Source organism: Dasypus novemcinctus, chromosome 17 (genome assembly GCF_030445035.2).
Source record: "Dasypus novemcinctus isolate mDasNov1 chromosome 17, mDasNov1.1.hap2, whole genome shotgun sequence".
In the NCBI taxonomy this organism is placed as follows: Eukaryota; Metazoa; Chordata; class Mammalia; order Cingulata; family Dasypodidae; genus Dasypus; species Dasypus novemcinctus.
The window spans coordinates 64087690-64115639 of NC_080689.1; the positions used below are offsets into that span (position 1 = coordinate 64087690).

General features: G+C 46.2%; 1 pseudogene; it reads right to left on the reverse strand.

The window, feature by feature from the left end:
- Positions 1–15: 15 nt before the first annotated feature.
- LOC101418138 (factor in the germline alpha-like) lies at positions 16–27563 on the reverse strand (annotated as a pseudogene).
- Between the last annotated feature and the right edge of the window lie 387 nt (positions 27564–27950).

The following is a 27950-nucleotide window of genomic DNA, read 5'->3' on the forward strand; positions in this document are numbered from 1 at the left end:
CCCGCACAGCCCCCTCTAGCGGCCGCGGGGCGGGCGCCGGGAGGGCGGGGGCTGCAGTGCCCGCCCCGCGCTGCCGCAGTCCCGGGCCCCCGCGGGCAGCTCCCCTGCTCTCACGCCCACCTTCACCCACTAGGGAGCCCCTCACAGCAGCCGAGAGCTAATAGCAGTAACTTACCAGGGGGAAATCTGAATCCTCCCTGGGGTAAAAATGAAGCCTCACTTAGAAGGTTTTTGTCCAGGAAGTAGGTACATCCTGGGCTTAGAAGTAACGCTGTTAGTGATTTTTATAGGAACTATTGGACAATTTAAGTTCAAAGCCAAGATTACCCCTATACTAATTCTGATTCCATTTTCAACTAGGACAAAACTCTTTGCCTTGCTGAGCCCTCTGGGGTTATGGGACTTGTCCAGCTCACTAAATTCTAGTTATTAACTCCCCTCACCCCTTCATCCTCGGTGACCTCCCACTCCTCAGGAAAAGGTGTGTAGTGAGGAGGAAACTGGATGCGGAGCCAGGACACCTGGTTGCAGTCTGAGTCCTGCAATTAATTCGCTGTGTGACCTTGATAAAGTCAGGACCTCTCTGGGTCTCATCTTCACCCAGAAAATGACAGTGTACCTAAAAAGGCAGCTTCGGTGTCTAATACTTGCTGGCAGTGTTTCTCAAGAGTGCCCTCGAGGAGCAGGACATCAGTGGGTACCTTGGATGTTAGACCCCCAGGATCTCTACCAGCTCCTCATATTCCCCTCAGTCAGCATTCCCTCTAAGTGGCTGGAAGGCTGTGTCTGCAGGGCAAGCCCCCGACACGGCCCCCAGATCGTCGCCCCCCAAGGATCTGAACCACCACAGCCCTCAGACCCCACCATGGGGCCTGCCCGAGCTCAGTCTCTGCAGGTGAGCCCAGGAACTGAAGTTTGGAAACAAGCAGCCCACGTGACCCTTTTGCACACTGACCAAGAGAACCCACCACAAGGGCCCCAGAACCACCAGCAGGCGGTCCCTGGCCAGTGCCAGGGAAAGCTCCTTCCTGCTCTAGCGTCCTCACGTCCACTCCTGCACCTTCTCCCCCCACCCAGGGCTTCCCACTCATTCCCATTCCTTCTCCAGAAGCACCGAGTCCACAAGCCCTTGCCCATTCTGCTGTCAAAACCTGCTAGAAGAGTCAGGACAAACTCAGCTCCCCCCCAGAGGAGCCCGTCTGTGCAAAGCTATGAGGTGACGTGTCTGAGACACTTCAGGGGCCTGTGGTACTGTTAGTGCCAGCGAGCAACAGCACAGGGAAGGCAGGGCCCTGGCATCACTGGTAAGTGAAAACCAAAAAAAAATAAATGAGCCCCTAAATGAGTTTTCATTTAGTCCCAAAATACCAGGTCTGAGACTGCATGGCCACACGCCTTCAGATGCCCTCCCTGGTGCATGCAGGGCTCAAGTCACAAGCGGCTGGTGGCTCCTGGTGTTTTTCTGAGGCTTTCCCTGCATTTCTACTCGTTTAACCCACACAAGAGCTCTGAGGGTGGTACTATTATTCCCATTTTTCAGGTGAAGAATCCGTGGACAGAGGTTTGGTAACTCACCCAAGGTCACACTAGTGGGTGGCCCAGCCAGGATTCCACTCAGGGGCCCTGGTTCCAAAGGCTTCCATAGCATGGCCTCCCAGAGACAAGAGCAAAGCTGCTCTAGGTTATCCCACTTCTACATGCTGTTGTGCTTCAGATTTAATGTTGCTACCCTAAAATTTTATTAAATGTTATGTTTTTTAAAAAAAGCAACTAATATAACACAGTGACCACATCGTACTTTTCTGAAAAGGAAAATAAGGGAAAAAAAGGGATGGGGAGGGGGGGGAGTGAGTGCCTGTCCTCTAACAGAACCGGGTCTAAAAAAAAGTGCATCCAGTGAGGCCAATGTGGCTCAAGTGATAAGACCCCTGCCTACCATAGGGGAGGACCCAGGTTCACTCCCTGGGACCTCCTGGTGAAAAGAGAAAGCGTGCCTGCGGTCAGCCATGTGCACCTGCCACTGGGTCTCACAGCAAGATGATGCAACAAGAAAAAGATCAAAGGGAGTGTCAAAGTAAAGCGCAGCAGAGACCAGGTACTGAGGTGGCACAATTGACAGGGAACCACTCTCCACAGCACAGGTCCCCAGGATTGAATCCTTCTGAATCCTAGAGAAAGATGAGAAGAAAACAAAGAGAAATAGATACAGAAAATCACACAGCGAGTGGAAACAGACAGCAGAAACATCAGGGAGGGGTGGGGAAAAATCTTTAAAAAAAACTGCATCCATATGAAGCTGATACATACCATAAAATGTGTGAACACCAAAGACATGTTGAGTAAAACAAGCCAGACACTAGAGGACATACTGTACAGTCACTCCCAAAATAACTAGACTACACATTCACATGGAACAATGACAGGCTACCAGAGGCGGGAGTGGGGAATGGGCTGCTAATCCCTAGCACACAGCTGCTGGTTAGGGGGAGGGAAGTTCTGGCAATGGATGGTGGTGGCAGCAGCACACTCTGTAGTTACTACCTGCGAGTTATATACGCAGAAGTGGTTCAGATGGGAAGTGTTATATGAAATGGCACAAAGTTTTAAAGTGTCCAGCTCCTCCCAGACACCACCTGATTACAGGTGCTGAGAAAGTGGCACAAGTCTGTGTCCTTAGGATTTTTCAAGTGTCAGACAAGAAATGAGACTTCTTTCTTCTTTATGCTAGTTCCACATGAATAACCCATCAGAAATTCTTCCTGATGGAATCCACCTACCCAAATGCAAATCCAAACTCTCCTTAAAATTCAATGAGAACCATTAACTATTTGGCCCCACAGTCTATCCCTGTGAGACCATGAAGATTCACAGCTCCTACAGCAGAAAGCCTGAGATGCCTGGCCTTCAACTAGGGACAGCAAAGCACAGGAGACTCAATGTCAGACTCCAAAAACTCACATTTGGCTAGCCACCAAGGGCCAGGTCAGGATTTTAGTGTTACAGTTGACTGATTTGCAAGATTTTCAACCTCCAAGTCTTTTTGATAAGTGTTTCTAGCCAGCAGTCACTTGTGGAGAGTAGGTGGAACTATGGGAAACTCCAGCAGCATGAAAACTAGATGGTTTCTAAGGTGGCTCAGTAGCCCCCACCTCCTGGTCTTCACATCCTTACAGAATCCCTCCCGAGATGCCAGCAGGACCTGTGACTTGCTCCTAACCCATAGAACATAGCAGAGTGAACGGGATGTCACTTCTGTGTAGGTTACATAAAATTCATCATCCTGTCACACTCTAGAGCCTCGTTGGCTTGTATGCTTTGGTTAGTCCAGTGGTCATATTGGAAAGGCCGATGTGGCAAGGAACAGAGGGCGATTTCCAGCCATCAGCCAGCTGCAAACAGAGGCCCTCATCCAAAGAGTCCCAGAGGAATTGAGTTTTCCCATTTACAACTCCAGTCAAGCCTTTAGATGAGACCCCAGCTATGACTGACACCTTGAATTTTGCCTTGTGACAGACCTCAGAACAGAGGATGTAGCTAGACTGCTCAAACTGACTCCTAACCCACAGCAGCTGAGATAAAGCACATTGTTTTAAGTTGCTAAGATTGAGATTGGTTTCACAGTAGTAGCTAATCTTGCCTAGATCTGAGGGTGACAAGGCACTACTCTGGCTGGCCTTGCCCCAGGGCAGGCCGGAAGTGCTGGAGGAAGCCACATCCCCTTGGATCTGACCAAGTTCAATGATGGTCAGGCTTAGTATATTCCTGGCTTCCTCATCCCTGAGTGCTGAGGGGACAACGCTGGGGCACGTTCCACAGTGTCTCCTAGAGTTGCCCACAGCAGTAGCCTGCTCAGGTATACATCTTTGACGGGCTTTTCCTCCCTCTGCCCTGTTGGCACTTTACGTAATAACTACTGCTTAAAGCTCTGTCTCAGAGTCTGCATTTGAGGGAACTCAATTGAAGGTTAAGAAGGCTAGAAGTGTTAATGGGGGGTAGTATATGGGAACTCTTCAGCAGGATGTAAGCCTACAACTTCTCTAATAAGAGGCAAGACAGTGCTTTCAAACCAGACAGTGGCTAATTCTAAGTCTAGATGTCCTAGAGACGCCACCCTCCTGATATATGAACATTCAACCAACTCTGTGGTGAGGCCTGTGGAAAGATCAGAAAGTCCAGAACCTGGAGCCCCAGACTCAGTCCCAGTGACTTTATGGCATAAGGAGAAAGGGGTAACAGTGCCTGCCCTCCTCCTATCCTACTCCCCAGCATTGTCATGCCAATCAACTGGTACACCAAGTTCTTATGGTTTAATTACTAATTAAAGTGAGACAATGAGCAACTATAACTCTAGCCATATCGGAGAAAAACCAACAGGCTCAGGGACAGGGGAGCGGGAGTAAGGACCCCCAGATTCCAATTGTCACCCTCACGGAAGCTCTAAATGTCAAGGGCTATAGCTAGAACTGTATTCAGCCTTCATGATACAAAAGTCTCTCATGGCATGGGAGTGGGATCCAGGCTAAGTCATTATTAGTTCCTCCCTCCCAGTCCCGTGGAAGGTACAGGAAGGTTTCAGAACCTTTTCCAGTGATGACTTGCCCGGCAGGACTTACTATATTCCAGAGTTGTTACTCTTGGAGTCAGTGTTGAGCCTTAGGGCTAATGCCTCCTAACAAAAGACCAGAGCATTTTGTTCCCAGGAATCTGGTTCTCTTAGTTCCCCAGTGCTCCTCAGTAGCCTAGAACCAGCAGACTGGTCTCATTCCACAGATCTCACTTAGGGCGTATGACGTCAGTAGGGGCCTCCTTGTCCTTGCCCTGAGACGCAGTGACACACAGTCCCATGGTCAAAAGAACTCCCACTTCCAACACCTTGAGAAGTTTTGCAAGTCTTCATCCAACTTAGTCTTATACCATCAGGAACCCCTAGACTTCCTCCTGCCTTCCTTTCTTCCGTGGGCAGCACCGTTTCTTCTCTAATGAAGAAAGTTGGCTCTCCCCAATCCTTCTTCCATTCTTTTCTGTTTCTATTCACTGACCGCAATGAAGACAAAGGCCCCAAATCCAATAGATAGAAAACCAAAAATCCCGCTTTAGAGGTAAGGCTGGAGGGATATTAAATTTAAGGCAACTGTAGGTACTGCCACAGATGATGCATTTGGAATTTTAAACAGGGGGTAGCTGTTATCAAAGGAATTGCCACTTTCTATGTGACCTTGTGCAAGTCTTTCAGGATTTCTGTTCCAGTTTCTTCCTGTGTAAGACAGGGATAGTGGTACCTCCTTCATAGGATTGTTGTGAGAACAAATTAGCACATACAAAGCATGGTGAACAAAACCCAGCGGACATTAAGTCCTGCATCATTGTTAGTTATTGTAAAAAGTGAAGACTGTCTTCATGGTGAAGGCCCTTGGGTGTCTAACTTGCACAATTGTGCCATATAGCCCTGCTGCGTATTTATTTAGAGAGCCCTAAATTCTCACTCCCATTGGTCAAAGTATACCACTCCACACACTATAGCTTATGTTTTTATTCTTGTTAAAGGCTAGTTTCCCAGACAGGTTACAGTCCCTTATTCCTAAATGATGAAAATAGAATAAGATAATAGATGTAAGTCCTGGAGAAGATAGAGAACCCCAAAGAGTGGGAGGGGAGCTGGGGGACACTGCAAGGGCTATAGGCCCTGAAGCTTATTTCTTCAAGTTAGAAAGTTAAGATAAAAATAGAGTTTAGTAAGTTTGTCACAGGCAAGGTCATTTAAAGGGTAGTTGTTAAATGAGTTATCACGAAAAATTTCAGTCTCCAAAACTTTCAAGACTGCACTTATTTTTCTCTAGACAGTAGCTCTGGGCCTTTTTACTTTCATACTTGGAGAAGGCTGAAACAGAAGAAAACCTATTGTAAATGGCTAAAGGATAAAAGCAGACAGAAGAAATGTAACTAACCAAAATGTAGAACATTTAGCTTCACTAATAGATCCTTCACTTTAAAGTTACCATTTTGTACCCATTAAAGTCCCATCACTTTAATATATCCCGCTGCTGGCTAGGATGTGAGGAGGTCAGGAGCCTTTTGGTATTAGAAGGTGGTATCATACATCAAGTCATAGGATGGACCTACACCCCGTGACTCAGGAGTTCCACTTCTCAGGATCTATCCTGAAAAACGAAAGTACACACGGAGAAAGGGCTAACCATGTCAAGTTATTTGCCATGTTTGAGAAGAAAACAAGACAATTTAAATAGCAGTGAACTATTTGGTGGACTACTAAAATTTGTTAGCGAGATTACATAAATAGCTTCTGGACATGCCAATGATAAAAGAAAACAGGACACAATGTTATGTACCCTAAGAAAATTTAAATCTGTTCTATTGGGGAAAAACCAACATGTAGAGTATTTCCATCATTGGTTCTACCAGGGTGGTAAGATCACTGAGTCTTCTCAATTTTCTGAAATTTCAACTTGAAAAGTGAATCCACATTTAAAAAGATAGTCACTCCAATCATAATCAGGCAGTTCAGATATTAGAAACCATGAAGAAACTCACTGATTACAGTCAAAAGCTAATTGACTTTATTTACTCAAAGATGATGGGCCTTAAAGGGGCAAGATAGAGGTTCCTATCATCTGAATTATGAGGGTTTATTAGGGAACTCATTGACAAGCTGAGGATGGTACAGAAAGTAAAGTTACTTTTCTTCCCATCTAAGTCATGTTCATAACTGACAATCCTGCTTTGGGTGCATGAAAGTCCAGCAGGAACCAGAGACCAGAACCAGGCATTGTGGCCACAGCCAGGCCTTCGCACATCCAGAGGGAAATTCACGCAAATGATCCTTCCCCAAACCCCCCATAACAAGTAGAGGTTTGGCCACCAAGACTGATAGAGCCTTAGTCTCTTCCTGAGGTCCCGGTCCAGATCTCACAATGCTGGGGGACTCTGCCACTTTGTTCCTCTCCCCCCAAGTCTCCCCAACAAAGCAGGTGCCCCAGGCCTGTCTTCCACACCTGATTTGCCTGAAGGACACATTCCAAAAGGGAAAAGTGGGAAGAATATTTGGCTCAAAGGATAGCGTGTCCACCTACCACATAGGTGGTCCCAGGTTCAAATCCAGGGCCTCCTGACCTTGTGGTGAGCTGCCCCATGTGCAGTGCTGGTGCCCACAAGGAGTGCACCCCATAAAGAGAGCTACCCTATGCAAAGAAAGCGCAGCCTGCCCAGGTGTGGTGCTGCAGACATGGAGAGCTGACGCAGCAAGATGACACAACAAAGAGAGACAGAGGTTCCCGGTGCCGCTGACAAGAACACAAGTGGACACAGAAGAACACATAGCGAATGGATACAGAGAGCAGATGACAGGGTAGGGGGAGAGAAATAAAATAAATAAACATTTTATTAAATAAAAACAGGGAAAAATCTTTCCAAAGAGAAAGGAAGTGATACAAAGAGGACCAAAAGAGTCCCTAAAATAATCTACTTTTTATAAACCCCTTCTCCTCCCTTTAAAAGATCTGCCATTAACATGGTCCTTGGAGCCATTTTGTCCCTGATCTGCTCTGGACTCCACAGCTATACCAAACGAGACATGCCTTTTTTTTTTTTTATCATTAATTTTTTTTTATTGACTTTGTAATAATATTACATTAAAAATATATATATATGTGAGGTCCCATTCAACCCCACCCCCCCACCCCCCTCTCCCCCCCCCAACAACACTCGTTCCCATCATCATGACACATCCATTGGATTTGGTAAGTACATCTTTGGGCACCTCTGCACCTCATAGACAATGGTCCACATCATGGCCCATACTCTCCTCCATTCCATCCAGTGGGCCCTGTGAGGATTTACAATGTCCGGTGATTACCTCTGAGGCACCATCCAGGGCAGCTCCATGTCCCAAAGATGCCTCCACCTCTCATCTCTTCCTGCCTTTCCCCATACCCATCATCCACCATGTCCACTTTTCTCAATCCAATGCCACCTCTTCTATGTGGACATTGGATTGGTTGTGTCCATTGCACCTCTATGTCAAGAGGAGGCTCAGATTCCACATGGATGCTGGATGCAATCCTCCCATTTTCAGTTGTAATCACTCTAGGCTCCATGGTGTGGTGATTGTCCTTCTTCAACTCCATCTTAGCTGAGTGTGGTAAGTCCAATAAATCAGATTGTAGGTGCTGGAGTCTGTTGAGGCTCAGGACCTGGCTATCACATTGTCAGTCCAGAGATTCAAATCCCCTAAATATATCTTAAACCCCAACATTAACTGCACCTCCAGCACATTGGCATGAAAGTCTTATGAAGGGAGATCCCATCTGAGTCCAGATTCATCACACATAAACACCATTTCCAAAGAGGGGCCATCTGCCCTGGTAGTTAACCCCATCGGCCATGACCATAACTCTCATGGGTCTCTTTAGCCTTCAAAGGAACCAATATCTGGGGGTTGTATCTGCTTTATCTGTCTCTCTGACTCTGCTCAGTTGTGCATGAGGGCAATCCTTCTGCCAGCCTCCAGACTCTTTTTTAGAAACTCGTAGCCATATAAACTCATTTCTCCTTTCCATTTCCCCCTTACTTGCCTTTTATAAAGCCTCTCCTAGCGTCTCCTAGAAACATTTCCTCTAGAAGCCACTAGGATGGATGAGGACTAACTTCAGTCAAATTAACCACCAGGCCCGGGATGTCAGAAAGAGAATTTTTGGCTCTTTTGAATTATGCTCAGCTCACTGACAAGCTTGGGCAGCACACACCAGTGAGAGTTCTCGTCCAACATGCCAGACTCCACAATTATTTCAATTTTTCCCCATAGAAAAATGAGTTCCAACAAAGGGAATCTCCCTCTTATGTTCAAGAGATAGAAGCCTGTGTTCTCTCTGACATTTTCTTATCTCAGTCAGATTCAGCCTTAAGAGTCTCCCTTGGGTGTCTGGTTTCATCGCTTGCTCAGTGGCCCCAGCCTGGAGATCCACCACTGGAAGGGGCATCACTCCAAGGTTACTTCCATCCCAACTACCTGCTCTGTATTCCTCACCTTTTCAAACTGCCAGACAACTTCCAGAGCACATACCACCCCAGCACCAGCCCTTAAATCACCCCCAAGGATTGAGAAACAGTCAAGTCTCGAGCCCAATGAACCACTGGAATAGCCTTCCCTCTGAGCCCTAACGTCCTTAGTCCAGGGCTACAAAGTCAGACATCTGAACAAGTAGAATCGGCTAGTGAGATACAATAAGGAGTGGGTGGGGACTCTGACAAGCCAGAGAACATCTCCATCAAAACAAAATTCAGTTTGGAATACTCTTCCAGCCAGACTCCTCAGAATATACCCTGTGAGCCTCCCATGGTCAGAGATTCCTAACTTTTCCTGTTCCATGGACCCCTTTGCTAGTCAGGTGAATACCACAGACCCCTTACGAAGTCCACACTATACTGTATACTATTTAATAAATATATCACACCCACACTGACACATCCCCACAGGAAGGTTTGAGTTTCAAGTTCTCGGGCCCCTTGTTAAGAAGCTCTGCCCTGAGGGAACGCTGGAGCAGATGAGACGCTCCCCAAGCAGAAGCCTAGGGCAGCTTCAGTGGGGAAATTTTCCTGTCCCAAGTAGCTCCTACCTGGGGAAAATGAGAGACAAGGAGGTTTCGGGGTGTTTCCAGGGTGCTAATAAGTTTATCCCAACTATCTAGGCCATCTCATTTCAGAGCTTAAACTGTTAAAGGAAGTTTCCCAGTGATCAGTTTTATGCACCGATGATCACAACCTGAGGAAGGGGTTAGTGGGACTCCAGCACCCCCAGAGCAGCCTTCTCTCAGCAGCTTTCCAAGGAAGCTCCTGTGACATGCCAACACTTGAATCTTTGATTCTGCCTTATCCAGGCCCCACACAGGGTCTTCATCCATATGCCCCCCCAGCTCTCATGGCATCTCACTCCAAAACTGATAGGTTTTATTTATTTATTTATTTTGAGATTCATTTCTCCCCACTCCCACACTGTTTGCACTTGCTGTGTGCTGTGTCTTTAGGAGGCACACAGGAACTGGACCTGGGACCTCCGGTATGGGAAGGCGGTGCCTACTCACTTGAGCCACCTCCATTCCCTGCTTTGTCTCTCTTAATGTTTTTTCTTCTTGTGTATCTTGTTGCATCATCTCATTGCATCAGCTTGCTGTGCCTGCCAGTCACGTCATCTTGTTATCTTACTCATTTTCTTTAGGAGGCACTGAGAACCTCTGCTCTAAGATTTTGTTTTGTCTCTTAGTATGTTTTCTTCTTCTTGTATCTCTTGTTGCATCATCTTGTTGTGTCAGCCTGCCCTGCCTATCCATCACACCATTTCGTTGTCTTCTATGGTGAACTACAGACCTCCCATGTGGTAGGCGGGAGCTCAGTCGCCTGGACCACATCCACTTCCCGAGTGGCCCTTTTCCAGAAACACAGCCTCAACAACATCACAGACAATTCTGAACAAAATTCACACTCTTGAATGACAAGAAATACCCATGTCATAGCCATGAGTGACAAAGAATAAACAGAGTGAAGCAGCAAACACCTTTATCACTCAGCAATACCCAACCCCTACATGGCAAAAGCCTCCATCCTGAAACTCCACCAGTTCTACATGAGCCTCTCCTGGACTTTTTTAATCCCCATCTCTAGCAAAACCACATGCTGTGGCTACACACAGCTCTAGTCCCTCTGTCAGCACATATCCTTGCCAATTCAGTCCCCAAGTGAACCTGCTCTGGCCACACAAGTCAATCTCCATCCCTGCCATCAGCAAATTCTTATATACTTTAAGGACTTTGCCTTCCAGGGACGTTGATTTTGTACTATCTGTTTTTACCCCCAGCCTTCCACAATAAATGCCCATCTTTGCCAGCACCAGGATTCTACTTCCCAGATAATCTACTCTGCAAACTGCCTCCCAAATCTTAGGCCCTTCTGCACACCAGCATTCAGTCCAATGTGTCATATCAGCTGGCACTGGGTCTCCAGTTAGGGTAACTGACCAGGATCCTGAAAATCTTACATAGCCACCCCCTTTGGATAAGCTGGACAGAACTCTCACTAGAGCCAGGAACCTTTACTCAAATAAAGGCCAGCCAGAGAATTGAGGGAAGATGGCAAAGCAGGAAGCTCCGGGAACTATTAGACAGTAACTGTCTGAATCAACTATTTCACAACTCTGGAGTCCAGTAGAATACCGTGCAGCATTCAAGGAACAATGGGGAGAAAATTCTGGTACATGGCAATAAATGCCAGTGAATCACACATGTCGCACAGCTGTTACAACCACCCAACCCCCAATCTCATGGCAGGCAGCAGAGGGGTCCAGCCCTTGGTATAATTTGCTGATGCTAGAAGGGGACAAAATCTAGTTCCAAGATCCAGGGGGTGGGAGGGAGAGAATGGTCCAAATGCTCCTTTGGATTAGCTACTTCAAACCACTAGGCACCCAGCGCTGAGAGTTGCCAATGTTCTAACCCACGCTGGACAGAAGCAGTAGAAGAGACTTAAAAGATGACATACTTCTTCAGAGCTGCGGGAGGACAATGGAGAGGACGCATTTGGTAGGCAAATGCCAAGTCAAGAAAGCACAGCTTTGGGGAGCCATAGAAGCAGCTCTAGGCACCCAGCCTGGCAGCCATCTCAGAGCAGTTTGGAGTCAGCCAGTGCTCCCTTTGAGGGGCCCATGCCTTGCTCCAACTGGGAAAGACCAAATTAGGAAATTCCTCTCTGGTGCACCCCTGCCTCTTCCCAGAATCTGCCCCCCAGGGAAAAGCAACTGGAGACTACAAAGGCAGTGAGAGAAACCATGGAGGCCAGTGGCTGGGGCAAAGGCTGCCAAGGCTGGCCTGCTTTACCCCCTGCAGGGGAACACCAGGGAGAGGGAGGATGTCTGTGGCCTGAGAAGTAGAGGGCAGGGAGCTTTCAAACTCCATAAACAGGGAACTCCTAACACCACTAGCAAGCACAGGCCCAGGATAAGACACAGGCCAGAAGAGACAGGGAGGCCCCTGCACTTTGCATTCACCACGGGCTGACCTCCCTGATAAGAAGGCTCACCCCTGCAGAGGGTCCAGCCAATGCATATCCAATCTGCAAAGTGCTGAAGGGGTTTCTGCTAAGGTTTATTTGGTTTTCTTATCTCCTGACACACAAGAAAACCTGTCATATCATGAGCTGGGTACAAACTCAAGAAACAGGTCAAGGAATAAGTCTGAGCTAACATTGATATATGAGTATGTATAGTATGCTATGAGAAATCAAAGAAACTGGAAACAATGGTCCATTCAAAGAAAAGAGATACAAATCTAGAGGACAATGAAGATGACCTGACTGTGGATGTACTAGACAGACTTAAAGTGATCTTCAATTTGCTCAAGGAGATGAAGTTGGGGGGGGGGGGGGGGCAGGAATGAAACGCTTTCGGGGATTTAAAAAAAAAAACAAAAAACGAATGTGGGAGTCTCAAAGAGCTAGAAGTTTTAAAAAGGAACCAAACAGAACTGCTGAAGACCACAATAATGAATATGAAAAATTCTCAGGAGGCTTTCAACAGCAGATCAGAGCTGGCTGAAGAATGAATCACTGAACCTAAACACAGGACAAGTGAGTCAGGTGGAGAAGAATTCAAAAAAGGAAAAATAGTCCAAGAGACCTCTGGGATACCATCAGGCACACCAATATTTGCATTCTGGGGGTCCCAGAAGAAGAGGGGACAAGGAATGTTCAAAGAAACAACAACTTCCTAAACTCAGCAAGAGACATTAATATGAACATCCAAAAAGCTCAGAGAACACCAAGCAGGATAAAGTGGAAGAAATACACCCTGTCACATCCTGATCAAACTGGGGAAAGCAAAGGACAAGGAGAATGTTCTGAAGCTGCCTGAGGAAAGCAATGTTATGTGCAATGGAGTCCCAATTAGATTAAGTGTGGAGCTCACTAGAAACGGTGAGGGCAAGGAGGCAGTATGTTGAAATACTTAGCTTGCTGCAAAACGACAAATGCGAACCAAGAATTTTATATCCAGTGAGACTTCCTTTTAACAATGAGGGAGAAAATAAGACATTTCCAGATAAACAAAAGCTGAGGGAATTCACCCCCACTAGGCCTGCCCTACAGGCGATGCTAAAGGGAGCTATTTAGAGTAAAAGGGAAGGACAGTAGACAGTGGTTCAAACACACAGAGAAACAGAGACTCCTGGTAGAGGTAACCATAGGGGCAGTTACTCCAGTGCTGTCGTATTTTATGGTACGCAACTCTAATTCTTACCGCGGCAGCTAAAATGCAAACTAATAAAGACAGAGTGGGAAGCAGATCTGGCCCAGTAGTTAGGGCATCCGCCTACCACATGCGAGGACCACGGTTCAAACCCCGGGCCTACTTGACCCATGTGGAGCTAGCCCATGAGCAGTGCTAATGCGCGCAGGGAGTGCCGTGCCAAGCAGGGTTGTCCCCTGCATAGGGGAACCGGAGGCGCAAGGCGTGCACCCCATAAGAAGAGATGCCCATTAGGAAAGAAAATGCACCCTGCCTCAGAATGGAGCTGCCCACACAAAGAGCTGATACAACAAGATGAGTCAACAAAAACACAGATTCCCGTGCCACTGACAACAGAAGCGGACAAAGAAGATGACGCCGCAAATAGACACAGAGAACAGACAGCCAGGGTGGGAGGTGAGGGGGAAGGGGACAGAAATAAATAAATAAAACATCTTTAAAGAAAAAAAAGGACAGAGATCTAGAAGATAGATACAGGAACGGTATATGTGGATGCTATTGAAGTAGGTACCAAATTAAATGACTGTTAGGGTTAAGATGTTAAATTTCAGCTCCACAGGGTAATCACCAAGTAAACACATGAAAAATATCTTCAAAGAAATGTTTTTCAAAATGGCGTAGTACCAAAAGCCAAATATGAGAGTAGGCATTAAAAGAATTGAGGGTCAAATATATATATATACATATAACTTGCAAATTCAAAATAGGAAAATGGCAAAAGAAAGTACTGCATTATCAGCAGTTACTTTAAATGTAAGTAGATTAAACTCCCCAGTCAAAAGGCAGAGATTGGCAGAAGTGGATAAAGTATTACCTAATTATATGCTGTCTACAAAAGACTCATCTTAAATTCAAAAGTCATAAGTAGGTTGAAAGTAAAGTGACAGAGGAAAAAAATATGCCATGCAAGTAGTAATATAAAAAAAGAGGGAGGGAGGGAAATGTACTTGGTTCAAGTGGTTGACCACCTGCTTCCCACATGGGAGGCCCCAGGTTCAGTACCCACTACCTCTTAAAACAAACAAAAACACAATCAAAACTAAAAGTCGGGAAACGGACTTGGCCCAGTGGTTAGGGCATCCATCTACCACATGGGAGGTCCGCGGTTCAAACCCTGGGCCTCCTTGACCTGTGTGGAGCTGGCCCATGCGCAGTGCTGAAGGGCGCAAGGAGTGCCACGCCACACAGGGGTATCCCCCACGTAGGGGAGCCCCATGCGCAAGGAGTGCACCCCGAAAGAAGAGCCACCCAGCGCGGAAGAAAGTACAGCCTGCCCAGGAATGGTGCCACACACATGGAGAGCTGACACAACAAGATGACGCAACAAAAAGAAACACAGATTCCCGTGACGCTGACAACAACAGAGGTGGACAAAGAAGAACACACAGGCGATAGACACAGAGAACAGACAACGGCGGGGAGGGGGCAAGGGGAGAGAAATAAATAAAAAATAAATTTAAAAAAAAAAATTAAGGGATGCAAAGTCAGGGCTGAGGGTAATGTTTAGCTCTAAATGCTTAAATATGAAGAAAGGTCTTAAATCAGAGACCTTACCTCAAACTCGAGGATCTAGAAAAACAACTAATCTCAAAACAAGCAGAAGGAAGGAAATAGACATTATAGTGGAGTAAATGAGAATTAAATAGAAATCATCCAGAAGCTGGTACTCTGGGGAAAAAAAAAACCATTTATCTAGAAGGAGGAGGGTAAGGGGGCAGAAAGGGGTGGAAAGAGGGAAAGAGAGGAAGAAAATCTGAAATGAAAAAAGAATACCACTAGCCCACGGGAATGAATAGGAAAACCTAGATGAAGTGAACAAAGTCCTAGAAACACAAACTACCTATACTGACTCAAGAAGAAATAGATAGCAGTGAACCAATAACTAGTAAAGAAATCAGATCAGTAAGCGTCTCACAAAGAAGAGCTTAGGAGCAGGTGGCTTCAGGGGAATTTTACCAGTGTTCCAGAACAATGAACACCAAACCTGCTCAAACTCTTCCCACCCCCCAAAAAAAAACTGAAGAGGAAGGAACACTCCCTAACACATAGGAAGCCAGTATCATCCTCATACCAAAGCCAGATAAAGATACTGCAAGAGAAAACTATAGACCAATATCCCTTATTAATACTGATGCAGAAATCCTCAAAATACTAGCAAGCTGAATCCAACAGCATATTAAAACAATTATACACCATGACCAAGTGGGATTCCTACCAGGTATGAAAGGTGGATCAACGTAAGAAAATTAATTGAATATACCACATTAACAGAATGAAGGGGGGAAAGCTCAGTGATCATCTTAATTGATGCAGAAAAGGCATTTGGTAAAATCCAGCACTCCTACTTCATAAGCACACTCAAAATTAGGAACAGAAGGAAACTTCGACATGAAAGGAGGCATCTATGAAAAACTCACAGCTAATATAATTAATGGTGAAAGACTGAAAGCTTTTCCCCTCTAAGATCAGGAACCTGACAAGGACGTCCACTTTCCCCCCTGTTAATTCAACATTGTACTGGAAATTTTAGCTAGCAATTAGGCCTTAGAAAGAAAAGCCATCTAAGTTGAGAAGGAAAAATTAACTTTCCTGATTTCTAGACTGCATTATCTTATATTAAAAAAAAAATGGAGGGAGCACGGGAGGGAAGAACCATAGAGCTACTGGAACTAATAATGAATGAATTCAGCAAAGTAGTAGGGTGCAAGATCAATATGCAAAAGGCAGTAGTGATGATATACACTAGTAATGAACAATCATTCAATAGCAGCCACAAGAATCAAAATCTATGGGAAAGGGAAAAAAACATCTAACCAAGGATTTAAAGGACTTCTACAGAAAACTATAAGACATTGCTAAAAAATCCAAGATGGCCAATGGAAGGGCATTCTGTGTTCATGCATTAGAAGACTAAATGTCATTAATATGTCAATTTTACACAAAGAAATTTACAGATTCAAGGCAACCCCAGTCAATTTCAACAGACTTCTTTGTAGACATGGAAAAGCCAATTGCCAAGTTTATATACAAGGGTAAAGGCCCCTGAATAGCCAAAACCATCTTGAAGAACCACCAAGTTGGAGGACTCACAGTTCCCAATTTTAAAACTTATTACAAAGCTACAGTCATCAAAGCAGCATGGTATTTACAAGAATAAAGACTATGGAATCTAACCCAGTTCAGAAATTAACCCTCACATCCTTGATCAACTAATTTGACAAGGTTGTCAAGTCCTGTCAATGAGGAAAGAAGAGCCTCTTCAACAAATGATTCTAGGAAACCAGGATGTCCATGTGTAAGAGAATGAAAGTTCACCCCAATACCTCATACCATATACAAAAAAACTCAAAATGGACCATAGACCTAATATAAGAGCCAGAACTACAGAACCCCTAGAAGGAAACATAAGGAAGCATCTTCAGGACTTTGTGTCAGACAAAGGTTTCTTAGACTTTACACCCAAAGTACAAGTAATAAAAGATAAATGGGACTTCATCAAAATTAGTTTTTGTACAAAGGACTTTATCATAAAAGTAAAAACATAAACTAATCAAGGGGATAAAATATTTAGAAGCCACATATTCAACAAGTATTTAATATCTAGAATATATAAAGAAATCCTACAACTCAAAAAGAGACAGTTTTTAAAATTGGCAAAATACTTGAATAGACATTTCTACAAGAAAATATACAAGTGATAAAAAAGCACATGAGGGGCGGCGGAATTGGCCCAGTGGTCCGCAGTTCAAACCCCAGGCCTCCTTGACCCGTGTGGAGCTGGCCCATGCACAGTGCTGACGCGCACAAGGAGTGCCCTGCCACTCAGGGGTGTCCCCTGCGAAGGGGAGACCCACGTGCAAGGAGTGCGCCCTGTAAGGAGAGCCTCCCAGTGTGAAAGAAAGCACAGCCTGCCCACGAATGGTGCCGCACACACGGAGAGCTGACACAACAAGATGACACAACAAAAAGAAACACAGATTCCTGTGCCGCTGACAACAACAGAAGCAGACAATGAAGACACAGCAAACACACAGAGAACAGACACAGAGAACAGACAACCGGGGTCGGGGGGGTGGGGGGGGAAGGAAGAGAAGTAAATAAGTCTTAAAAAAAAAAAGAAAAACTTAAAAAAAAAAAAGCACATGATATTTAACATCAGCCATTAGGAAAATGCAAATCAAAAGCATAATGATATACCATTTCATACACATTAGAATAGCTACTATTAGAAAAAAGGAAATCTAAACGATATTTATTGAGTGGAAATAGAAACAAATTAATTCATTGCTGGTGGAAATGTAAAACGGTACAGCCACTGTGGAAGGCAAATTGCAGTTCCTCAAATTACAGAGCTACCATATGACCCAGCAACCTCACTCCTGGTTCCATAACCAAAAGAAATGAAAGCAGGGACTCAGATATTTTCATACCCGTGTTCATAGTGGCATTATTTACACTTGCCCAGAGATGATAGCAACCCAAGTATCCATCCACAGATGAAGAAAAATGTGGTATATAAACAATGGATTATTCATCCATAAAAAGGAAATTGTGATACATGCCACAACACGGATGGCCCCTGAAGACATCATTTTGAGTGAATAAGCCAGAGACAAAAGAATATTGTATGATCTCATGGATATGAAATAATTAGAATAAAAACTCAGTCAATCTAGAATATCATTTACCAGGGGATGGGGTGGGGGTAGGTAATACTAGGAGTTAATGCTCAAGATGTACTCATTTTCTCGTTGGGATGATGAGAAGTTTTGGTAATGAATGGTGGTGATTGTAGTGATTAGAGCACAACATTGTGGACATAACTACATACTCGAATGTAATTAAAAGGAAATTTAAAAATTAAAGAATAAAAATTTTTAAAAGGAGACATTTTAGGTTGTATGCATGTTACTAGAATAAGAATTTTTTAAAATCCAAGGAACACAGTGAACCCCAAGTTAAATCATGGACTACAGCAGGTAGAACAATTATTTAAGTATGCGTTCATCTATTTTAAATGGATCACACCAATGCGAGGTGTGAATAGCATGGTAAGTTTTCACAAAATTGTTGTAATGTTTTAGCATGGAAATAGCCACACTTCAAGTTATAGACGTTGACACCTAGATGACTTTAAGAAGGAACACTTTACCAGTCTCCTGATGGGAGAGATAACTCCAGTTGTAGACAGCATGCTCTGGTGACAAGTGTATGCTGAGTCGCCACTGCCACCCTCTGCCCAGAGCCCCTGTACAGCTGGCAGGCAGGGTGATGATTCTGGATGATTCTCTAACCACGGATTTATGGGGTGCAGAAATATTTTTGCTATAGTTCAGATCATCTGGGTCTTGTTTCTAGAAACCATATTTGGTATCAAACAGTATAATATGGCAGAGTTTGGCTATTTAAATCATTATATTCCAGAGGTTTAACTGACCAAGTTTCATTTAAGCAGTAAGGGCAATGTTGAAGGTATGGAGAAAAAAGTATTACCCAGTCAACTAATTTTGTTATTCTATAACCTTAGGATCTGTACTGGGCAACTCAATATTACGGCATAGGAAAATCATAACTGCTCTGCCTTTAAGCAGAAAAAAAAAATCATTTCTGTTGCACAAAACACAAGGAAAACCTAAGGCAGCCACCTGCACAAGTCTAAACACTGTGACCACACCACAACCCAACCATTCGCTTTGGCCAGTAGACAATCCATTCCCATCGCAGGACGTGTCCTCCCAGCACCACCTGACCAGTACTGGGGGACAAGCAGAAGGAAAGAACCAATTCAGCAATACATTGTACACCTGGCTGTTTCTGCCCTAACTTGACAAAATATTTCTCTTCTCTTTTCTCTCTCCTCATCTGTCTTTAAATACAAACATATGACCTTCACTTGATCTAACGGCTTTTCTCTTGCTTCCATTCTTTTGATCCCTCTTCTAACAGACTTGCAGGTTGACTGGAACTTGAACTCTGCCACTGCTCTCTGTTTGATTCCAAATCTTTACCAATTATATTCCCTCAACCCTCTCCCTACAAGTTGACTCCCAGCCCACTCCTCTACTAACAAATGCTGAATCTGGTTGCTATCTCAGCACCCCTGTAGCTTCTCACAGCTTCCCATGGTGGCCAAAACTCTCTCCTCCTTGATCTTTTACCCCACCTTGGCTCCTCCACCTTCTTTCTGATGGCTCCTCCTTCCTCTAGCCAACAGGTGTTCCCTGGGGCTCACTTCTAAGGTCTCTCTTCTTTTATTGATTCATTTTCACACCTTCTGTGGAACAAGCCCATAAAACCAGCCCAACCTTCCAATGCCTATTGGACACTTCTGAGCTATGCCACCCTGATAACGGCAGTGATACCCGGGGTTTCATTTTGCAAAGCAGGCTCTCTACATGCCAAGGTTCAGTTAAATATTTAGCAGTTAGGATTCAGGTACCCTGGACAGTGACAAGAGCTAAGTATACAGATGGTTCGGAATGTGACCAAGGCTCATGTAAACCTGGATCCAAATCCCAGCCTTGACATTTCTTAGCTCTGTGGTCTTAATTTTAGTTGCTCCTTCTATAAAACGGGGATTGGAACTAGCTGACAAAATTGTCAGACATGAACTGGAAGTATACATCAAGTACCAGGCACACAGAAAAGGCTATTAGATGATAGCTAGTGATATTCTGAATTCTTAAGCCTTTACCTCAGCATCTTTGGCTCCTTCCAACACATCACTGAGAATTTGTATGTATTCAGTTGCCCCTTTAAGGACATCAACTTTGCTAGGCTTCCTGCTTTGCGGAAGGAATGGCACAAGTGCCTTCAGTTTGATGAAAACACGACTGAGATTTTTATCTAGAAAACAAAAAGGTACAGTGACACAGAGAAGCGAATTTGTACATATACCTCCCCAAACAACGGAAAGGGCTTGTGAAGCTCATTTCTACAGCCCTTTTATCTGGCTGGCGAATCTAAGCAGGCATATTCTGAAGAGCAGTAGTTCCACTGGCAGAGACTTTCAGGGCAAAAGGAGCAGCAAAACTCAGCACTGTGGCTGAGCCAGGGGGTACGTCTACATCATCCCTTGACCGTCCCCCACCCACTGGAGAGGGCACCCGCTGCACTGCGGTAGAGAAGCACTAGGAAGTCTTTGTTAAAAACTCCAAGTCAGCTACACCCAGACAGAAAACCCCCTCCCCCATTCACTACCTTATAAAGCCTGTAGGGTTTTAAATCACTCAGCCTCAGGTTGTTTAACTGCAAAGTGGCGGACACCAACCCTGCAGTTTTTTGTGGTGAACAATGTAATGGACACGTAAAAATACCTCACCAAGCATTGCACACTTAGAAAGTCATCGGTAAATGGTACTGATGACTAAAATGGACACACACTTGTCTACTCAGGCACTGTGCCACCAACCCTTCAAATTTTCTAGCTGAGCTAATGTTATAGAGGCCAAAGAATCTGTAGTTGATGACACTTGAAATGGAGCGTGAGGTGCCTCATTTTTTTGTCAGACAGGCCAGAGGCCCTGGGCTACCAGCACCTCATTTCTCTGGAGTGTGACACGTCACCACCCTCTTTCCCAGCTCTAAAGTCCTCGAACTCTGATGACCTTGCCCCTGGAGGGCACAGGCCCTAGAAGAACTGGCTCACCCTGGACACCAGCCAGGATTTGCTTTGAGACAGATATGTGGAGGAAAAGGTGGACGGGGGCGTCCTTTAAGACCTGAGCACTGGACCAACACACACGGTCGGGAAACTGAGGCTCAAAGTACGTGCACTAATGAGCTCTTTAAAAGCACCTGTCGGAAGGAGACATTTTTACAGCTGTCGCTAGCCTCAGCTGTCCCCCTCTGGGACCCAGTTCCCGCGAAAGCCCAGGCGGTGAGGAGGCCACACGCGGGGCGCACAAAAAGCAGCCGGCTATGGTAAGGTCACCAAAGCCACCGTCACTCCACCGTCAACCAGGCGCAGGAGGGGGACCTCAGGATGTCTGCAGCCGCGGCGAGCGAGGCCGCCCGGGGAGGCTGAGAGGGCAGGGCCCGCCCGCCCGCGGGAAGGGGTCGGAGGCGGTGGAGCAGCGACGGCCCTGGACGCCCGCGCTCCTTGGCCTTGGCCCCGCGCCGCCGCTCCAGCGCCAACTGCACGTCCTGGGTCGCCGAGTAGTCGCCCGAGGGCAGACGCCTGAGCCGGCAGATGGCAGCCAGCTGGGGAGCGGCCCGAACTGCTCCCGCAGCACGTCCTGCAGCACCTCGGCCTCCGGGGCGTCCAGGAAGGCGGCGGCGCCGGGCTGGGCCCTGACGGCTCAGGCGCAGCGTCCATGGCTGAGCGCGAGGCCGGGCCCGCCCCCCGCAGCCCCTGCCCTGCTGGGCAGAGGAGAGGCCGCGCTCAGGGAAAATTGGGCCGCCAGGGTTAAAGGCAGGAGCCCCTTTTTACCTAGCTCTAAGTGTGATTACCACGAGCCTTGACTAACAGCACTGGTTCCCGAACTTGACGGCACCTGGAGGGGGGCGGGGGACGGGGGGGGGGGAAGCAATAGCAGACGATTCCAGCCCTATTTCTACATGTGTATTCAAAAAGACACCTGTACATATGCATAAATTCACATACGTGTGCACATATGCCTAGACACAAATTGACTGTACATGCAACTTTCTGAAAATCCATTTTCAAATAAATGTTGTAGAAAAGGTGAAAGAATAATAACAAAGAGCTCCTGCCTCCACTTCTCTCTACTATTTAATCGCATTTGCTCCATCACCCTTTTCTATGAATAGTCCCACTTTCATTATTCTTCTTCTGGACTATTTAAGTGGCAGAAATGATGTTCCAACAGGGAGGGAGGAAGGAAGAGGAAGAAGAAATCCTCATTGTGTCTGGGCTATGCTGATTCCAGAAATTCCTGGGCCCATCCTGATACGAATTGGAGAAGGGAAAGTGCTCTCTCACAATAGATGCCACCAATTTGGCCACCATCAGGGAGTGAACAGTGCACATCAAGGAGTTGCTCCTCACGAAATAGTTCTCAATGACAAAAGGAAAACTAGTCAGTTTAGGGTGAAACCACCTGGCAGGCACCCCTTTGACCAGGTGATCAAGGTTAGCATCAGCAGTGGGGGCACAGGTAACATCATGCAACTCCTGATGAGATGCTCGGAGAAAAGCCGAGCTCCGTTTCTATGGGATCCCTGCCAAGAAGGCCTGACCTAAGTCTCAACATGAGGAAACACTGGGCAGATTCAGCCTATAGAAGGCTTGTGTGCCTACACATATATACCTTATCTACATCGATGTGTGTGCATATCTCATGCATGTGTTTATTTTTAAAGCCATGAGTGCACATTAATAATTTCAGTTCCAACCCAACACCTCAGATTTCTCTCTAGTCTTCCCCCTTTCCTTATTTTTAATTTCCTTCTCCAACAGTGAGAATCCTGACCCCCATTATCCTCAATATATTGATTTATTTGCCCTGTGCAGCCAATTTTTCACAGTGAACATCAGCCACTTTTGTGAAAAAAAAAAAAAAGGTTTTTTTTTTTTAAGAAAAACAAGTTTGTTTGGCGTAGGTACATTTGATGTTATCTTCTGGTAGGCAGATAGAAGGCAGCAAGAACCATTTATGTAGGAATGAAGCTTAGAATGGAGATAGTTCACCTATTCACTTACTTTTCCTTGAGAACAGCAAAAAAATCATTATTCTACTTTATTGCCAAACCCTTGAGTGGGCAAGCTGGTGTGCATCAGGAGTCCAGTGTGAGAACCCCAGACTTTACTCCTTCTTTTTTTAAGATTTATGTATTTATTTCTCCCCTCCCCTGTTGTGTTTGCATTCACTATCTGCTTTCATGTCCATTGGGTGTGTGTTCTTCTGTGTCTGCTTATCTTCTCTTTAGGCAGCACTGGAACCAATCCTGGGAACGTCCAGAATGGGAGAGGGTGGCTCAATCTCTTGTACCACCTCAGCTCCCTGTTCTGCTGCATCTTTTACTGTCTCTCCTCTGTGTCTCTTTTTCTGGCATCAGCTCTCCTTGTAGGCCTGCTCTCCTACTTGGGCTGGCACTCCGCTCATGCCAGCTCACCTCACAAACCAGCTTGCCTTCAGCAAGAGACCCCAGGAATGGTTCCCTGGACCTCCTATATGGTAGACAGGAGCCCAGTCACATGAGCCACATCCTTCCCTTTATTCCTTCTTCCTCCTGAAGCAACCTCAGCTCTGTCTGGCCTCTTGTGTGTTAGCCATCTGTTCTGAAGGAAAGCAATCATAAACTCATGTGAGCTAACATGTTAAACCTGAGAGTGATTGGTGTTGATACCCCGACACCACATAGCATTTAGTTGACACAAATTTTCATCTGTGTAAATCTCATTGGTTCCTCATAACCCTGTGTTAAAGGCAGAAGAAGTATAGTTACTCCTAATATATTCATTCACTCAAATATATTAATCAATAACTCATATGACAGACATTGTGTTAGCACCTGGGACACAAAGGACTCTTAACTTACTCGTGAAGGGTTTGAGATCTGAGAGAGCCCACTCTCTAACCAATAATAACCCTCTGATATGATGCAAGCTTCTAGTGACATGAACAAGGAAAGAAGGGCCTGATATCCTTTCTGAATAAAAAAGTATCATTCAAAATCTGTGGTGTGTAAGAACTCAGACACAGGAGTCTGACACTAGCCATGTGACCTTGGGCAAGTCACATACTCTCAATGAGCCTCAGCTTCCTCTTCTGAAAAATAAAACCTACTCCACAGAGATTTGTGGGACAATGAACGAGAAAGCAAACGCACATATGATGCTTGCAGTGAAACATGTGGAAACAAGAACGTGCTTGTTCAGGTAAAATCTTTCACTTTTTTGCCACAACTACCCTGCCCCCATAATAGGTATTTGTTGAGCGAATGAATGAATGAATGATTAGGTAGATGAGTGAATTAGACATTCCTATGGAATACTGGGGGATAAGTATCGTCTTCCAGGCTGATGATATCATTGGTTGAGGTACACAGCTCCTATGACAGTTGCACTCATCTCGCACTGATCTAATGGCCTAGCAAGGATTTTCTGCTTTCCAGACTGCCTGACGTATCTGAGCACCTCTGCACCTCAGAATACATTGCTTTCACTGGGTTTGCTCCTGCCTCCAGCCCTTTCTTTTGGGTCCAAACTAATGCCATCCTCAAGTACTGCCATTTTGGTCCCTGAGTCCTAAATTCCTTGCTGTCCTTTTAAATGCCAGCTTGCTAGAGTCAGTCCTTGGGATAAGGATGGGAGCACACAGTGTACACCCACTGCAGAGAAGGAAGGGCTGCCTAGTTGCCTGATGGTGCAGGTGCCAGGTCTCTGAGCAAAGGGGAGAGGGATGGGAAGTTGAGGCCAAAATTTTGCCTGTTTCTGATTGGACAGAGTTGCTCTGTTTTAAAAAGCAGGGTGTCCACTTTTTCCATATCATGCTTCTCAGGCCTGCTCTTGGGGTATGGTAGGTAGGGGTACAACTTCTCGAGCAATAGAGTCACTCCTGTCTGAGTTTCCACTGCTGCTGCCAGCTTGGTCTTTACCTCTGTCTTCCTAGCTACTTGAGAGGGAAATGAGAAGACCTCGAAACAGGTGCCATTTCAAACAGAGTGCCCCTAGTAGGCACTTTCCATGATACATTTATTTTTTCCATTTAAAGCTAAGAAAGGGAGAGTTAGGCAGGCAGCAAGAAGTAACCCCTGCCTCTCCAGGGGTGAGATGCGCTGGGACTTGGCACATGGTAAGCACTAAAAAATGTTGTCGTCATCACCAATATTGCTCTTCCCAGATGGGACTGAGGACATCTAAAGGAAGGTCAGGGCTGCTCTCCTTACTCAGGAACAAATAACCAGCATTTCTCATGCCTCCCTAGGCACTGCCCTGGAAAGAGGACTCATGCTCTGGGTATAGGTTTCCATCAGGTGAGAAATGCAGAAGCTTTGAACAATTGGGGAACTGAACACCTGGATTTGGAGAAATTGGATTTTGGTGATTTGGTTTTGTATTTCTGTTTCTCTTCAGCTTCCAATAACTGTGGCCTATAATCAGTCAGAGTGGACATCATGCCAAATCCGTCAAGACTGAGCAATGCTCAACCAATTGGGCTCCCATCTACCATATAGGAGATCCTGGGTTCAATGCCCAGGGCCCCCTGGTGAAGGAAAACTGGCCCTGTGGAGTGCCTGCCCACACGGGAATGTGACCCCATGAGGGATTGTGGCCCCACGCAGGAGTGCCAGCTAACATGGAGAGCTGATGCAGCAAGATGATGCAACAAGAGACAGAGAGGAGAGAAAATAACATGAAGCAGAATAGTGAGATGAGGTGGCACAAGAGAGTAATCGCCTCTCTCCCACTCCAGAAGGTCCCAAGGCCACCTAATGGGAATACAAGCAGACACAGAAAACATACAGCAAATGGACACACAGAGTAGACAACTGGGGGGGGGGGACAGGTGGGGGTTGAGGGGAGAAATAAAAATTAATCTTTTTCAAAAAAATTAATTTAAAAAAATGACTGAGTAATGAAGAAAAAGGGGTAAAGGGGGAAATGTTGATTAAACCAGATGTACTGTTATTGCAGCTATCGTGTGTAAACTGAGTAATTTGTCACAGTTACATAAAAATAAATTTTTTAAATTATAGGCTATTTTATTTGTACATAAGGGACAATGGACTCTATCCCGAAGCCCAGGAAGGGGGTGGCCATGTTGAGCAGAGGGAGATTATCCCAGGGTTTTGTTTTCTTTCAGGCAGAGCCTCCTTAACAGGCCCCACCTTCTTCCCACCTGGAGCCCCTACCCCAGGTGTCCCCACCTCCCCAGCACTTGGAGAAGGGGTTGAGATGACCATGAGGTGATTGGGGGCCATTTCTAAACCTGGAGCTGTCCCCCTAGAGGGTCTCCTGCCATGCAACAGCAAAGGCTTCAGCCACTCATCCCAGCTGAGGGTCGATGCAGGATCAGAACCTAGTCTGGCTATTCCAAGCAGATTCCAAGAGCTTTCCAAGGGCTTTTGGTGCTCACTCGTGGGGAGGGTGGAGGCGCTGGCTCCTGCAAGACCCGGCTCTCTGATCCCCACAACACCAGCCAACTGACCTGCCCTGGAGCACCTGTCTGTGAGGCTGTCACTGGAGCTCTGAGCTCAAGGACATACCACCAACGCTGGGCTCCAGGTTCAGGAAGCTTCTGCCACTGCAGCTGCCACCTGACACCCACAAAGCTGGTGAGTGGATACGGGGCACTTCACATCTCCACCACCATGCTGGTCCACAGAAAATAGACAAAAAGGCAGGAAGATGAGTCCTGCCTGACTTTCACCCCCTCCTCAGTCTCACACAACTGCTTCTACTTAAATCATTTTGACTGGTGTCCAGAATCCAAAGGATTCTGGGAAATGAAGCTGGGTCTTCCTGCCTCTGCAGTGGAGAAAGACACCCTGGAGGGGACTAAGGAGCCCAAGCCACATCCTCCTCCTCTTGGAGACTCAGCGGTATTGCCCTCTCTCCGGCGCATGCCTCAGCAGATCCACCTCTTGTGTCTTTCCTCCATCCGTTGCCCTGCGGCCCAGCTGAGAGGACCAATCCCCTCAGGGTTCTGCCACCCCCTCCCACTGATCAGGTTTGGCTCAGACACAGGTCTGGTTTTCTCCTCTTATCAGGGAAGGCTTGAAAGAGTTTCCACAAAGCAGACCTAGTAAGAGAAGGCAAAGAGTGATGTAAAGAAAGGATCGAGGGGAGCAGCTGTGGCTCAAGCAGTAGAGCTCCCGTTTACCATAGGGAGGACTGGGCTTCGATCCCAGGACTTCCCGGTTAAAAAACGTAAAGCCTTCCCAGACCTCTGCAGAGAGGCACAGGCACCTGTGCAGCAAAGTGACATACCAAAAAATGATGGGGCAACAATATTTTTATAAATTAAAAAAAAAAACACATTGTCCAGAATACCGATCTAGGTCTAGAACTCAGGTCTGTGCCTCCCTGTGGTTCTTTTCCCAGGAGGTGTAAGGGGCCTCCGCCCAAGACCACTTCCCCAAGCCACACATTCCTGGTCCACCCAGCCCTGCAGGCCGTCCTGCTTGCCAGGCTCCATATTTCACCTCCCTCTGGGCCCCTCCCACCCCGCCCCCATGGGATGAGCCAGGGTTATTATCTTGGTGGCACCAGCAGAGTCAACCTGAGGTCAAACGTGCCTCTCGGCAAAGACCAGAGAAGAACAGCAGACTTGCAGGCGTTCCCATAGGCCATCGTCCCAGAAAACCGAGAAAAGCTCAGTCCCCACAGAGACCCTCAGGTCAAGACCTTCCTGTTGCTGCAGCAGCCAGGAGGCCTCGAGCCCTGCCAGGATGCAGAAAGCTACCTGGCCACCCCGGGAAGGGGCAGGGGCCACTTACAGCCTGGTGCCTGCATGGCCTAGCAGAAGAGCAGACTCAAGCAGGGTCTGGGGGCTACAGGCAGAGGGCAGACCCCTTTGAGGTCAGAGGGGAAAGTGCATTTGCAGCACAGGGGTTAGTATGCCCTTTGAGCAAGTCATCCAAATTCTTGGCCTCAGCTTCCCATCTGTAAAATGGGGTTCTAATAGAACTTTCCTCAGAGAGTCGTAGCAGAGTCAATTAAGCCTTGGAATGAAAACAG